This window comes from Ranitomeya imitator, chromosome 9 (assembly GCF_032444005.1).
Source record: "Ranitomeya imitator isolate aRanImi1 chromosome 9, aRanImi1.pri, whole genome shotgun sequence".
Lineage (NCBI taxonomy): Eukaryota > Metazoa > Chordata > Amphibia > Anura > Dendrobatidae > Ranitomeya > Ranitomeya imitator.
In genome coordinates this window covers 1,412,393-1,415,188 of record NC_091290.1, presented here as the reverse complement: position 1 = coordinate 1,415,188, position 2,796 = coordinate 1,412,393, and the positions used below count along the sequence as shown (strand labels likewise).

At 45.4% G+C, this 2,796-nt stretch overlaps 1 protein-coding gene across 1 annotated transcript in view; it reads right to left on the bottom strand.

The window, feature by feature from the left end:
• The window catches only part of SOX6 (SRY-box transcription factor 6), an 846,804-nt gene extending 844,344 nt beyond the window's left edge, over positions 1-2,460 (bottom strand). Inside the window, exon 1 of the mRNA XM_069739870.1 lies at positions 2,417-2,460. The gene's annotated coding sequence lies outside the window, so the exon portion shown is untranslated. The remainder of the gene's footprint in view (positions 1-2,416) is intronic.
• Positions 2,461-2,796: the final 336 nt, after the last annotated feature.

Sequence of the window (2,796 nt, the reverse complement as noted above, 5' to 3'; positions counted from 1 at the left end):
TGTGCCGGAATGTGAAGCCGCCAGCCGTGATTCCTCGGCTCCTGCGCCGCGGTCTATCGGCTGTACAGGTAGGTGCAGTATATATATATATATGTCTGTGTGTGGCTAGATACGCGCTGTTCTTGTGTTCTGCACAGTTCAGTCCTCAGCCCATCGCGGCACCATCAGGACATGGTAGTCAGTGTGAATAGGGGGCATGATACCCGGCGGCTCACACAGTACAGGGGCTTGGTATACTGAGGTTGTAGTAAAGAGGTCTTAATAAAGAGCATTATACAGTGTTTAGAAAGAGCCCATGATTCCACCCTTGTATCTGACTCTCGTGGTTTATCCCCTATAATGTAGCGTGTGATATACTATAGGGGCTACTACACAGGAGGCAGATACCAGGGGTGTCGTAGAACTGGTCTGCCTGTGGGGTGTCCGTATAGGTGTCCTCCATCATGTGGACATGTGTGCAGAGAGGGACGGTAACAGCAGCGCACACTGTACACCTCATACAGGTCATATACACACAGTACACAGGTCATATACACAGTATACAGGCCATATACACACAGTACACGGGTCATATACACACAGGACATATACACAGCATACAGGTCATATACACAGTATGCAGGTCATATACACAGTATACAGGTCATATACACAGTATGCAGGCCATATACACAGTATACAGGTCATATACACAATATGCAGGCCATATACACACAGTACACAGGTCATATACACAGTATGCAGGTCATATACACAGCATACAGGTCATATACACAGTATACAGGTCATATACACAGTATGCAGGTCATGTACACAGCATACAGGTCATATACACACAGTATGCAGGTCATATACACAGTATACAGGTCATATACACAGTATGCAGGTCATGTACACAGCATACAGGTCATATACACAGCGTACAGGTCATATACACACAGTATGCAGGTCATATACACAGTATACAGGTCATATACACAGTATGCAGGTCATGTACACAGCATACAGGTCATATACACACAGTATACAGGTCATGTACACACAGTATACAGGTCATATACACAGTATACAGGTCATGTACACACAGTATACAGGTCATGTACACACAGTATACAGGTCATATACACAGTATGCAGGTCATATACACACAGTGCACAGGTCATATACACACAGTGCACAGGTCATATACACACAGTATACAGGTCATATACCCAGTATACAGGTCATATACACAGTATGCAGGTCATATACACACAGTATACAGGTCATACACACAGTATACAGGTCATATACACAGTATACAGGTCATATACACAGTATACAGGTCATATACACACAGTATACAGGTCATATACACACAGTATGCAGGTCATATACACAGTATACAGGTCATATACACAGTATGCAGGTCATGTACACAGCATACAGGTCATGTACACACAGTATACAGGTCATATACACAGAGTATGCAGGTCATATACACAGTATACAGGTCATATACACAGTATGCAGGTCATGTACACAGCATACAGGTCATATACACAGTATACAGGTCATATACACAGTACGCAGGTCATATACACACAGTGCACAGGTCATATACACACAGTATACAGGTCATATACACAGTATACAGGTCATATACACAGTATACAGGTCATATACACAGTATACAGGTCATATACACAGTATACAGGTCATATACACAGTATACAGGTCATATACACACAGTATACAGGTCATATACACACAGTATACAGGTCATATACACAGTATACAGGTCATATACACAGTATACAGGTCATATACACACAGTATACAGGTCATATACACACAGTACACAGGTCATATACACAGTATACAGGTCATATACACACAGTATACAGGTCATATACACAGTATGCAGGTCATATACACAGTATGCAGGTCATATACACACTATGCAGGTCATATACACAGTACACAGGCCATATACACAGTATACAGGTCATATACACAGTACACAGGCCATATACACAGTATACAGGTCATATACACAGTATTCAGGTCATATACACACAGTACACAGGCCATATACACAGTATACAGGTCATATACACAGTTTGCAGGTCATATACACACAGTACACAGGTCATATACCCACAGTATACAGGTCATATACACATTGTACGCCATATAAGTCTAGGAACTGGCACAACTGTTCTCCACTTTCTCCCATAGAAGCTAGAGTGCCAGCTCTGCGGGCTCCACGGAGGAAAGTTCTGCATCCAGTGAAGGAAACCGGGAATCTAGAGAGAAAGTTGGAGCAGGAAGTTTCTGAGGCTTCATCAGGCGGGGGCAGGTTTGGGGTCCCTGATGGTTCGATGTCACTACCCAGGGACAATAGTAGACAATGAAGAGACAATGCAGTACTCACCGAGCCGGCTCTGTGTGTGTGCAGTCAGTGTACAGTGTACAGTCAGGCAGTGTGCACACCTTCAGCGCGTGTCATTACATCTGCCAGCCTCTCTCCTTCATTCCACTTCTCTTTGTTCCCCACGTCACATCTCACTCCCAGTGTGCACGAAAGCTGCCTCAGCTTGTACCCAGCACCCTGCACTCTGCCTGCACCAGGTACCCAGCACCCTGCACTCAGCCTGCACCAGGTACCCAGCACCCTGCACTCTGCCTGCACCAGGTACCCAGCACCCTGCACTCTGCCTGCACCAGGTACCCAGCACCCTGCACTCAGCCTGCACCAGGTACCCAGCACCCTGCACTCAGCCTGCACCAGGTACCCAGCACCCTGCACTCTGC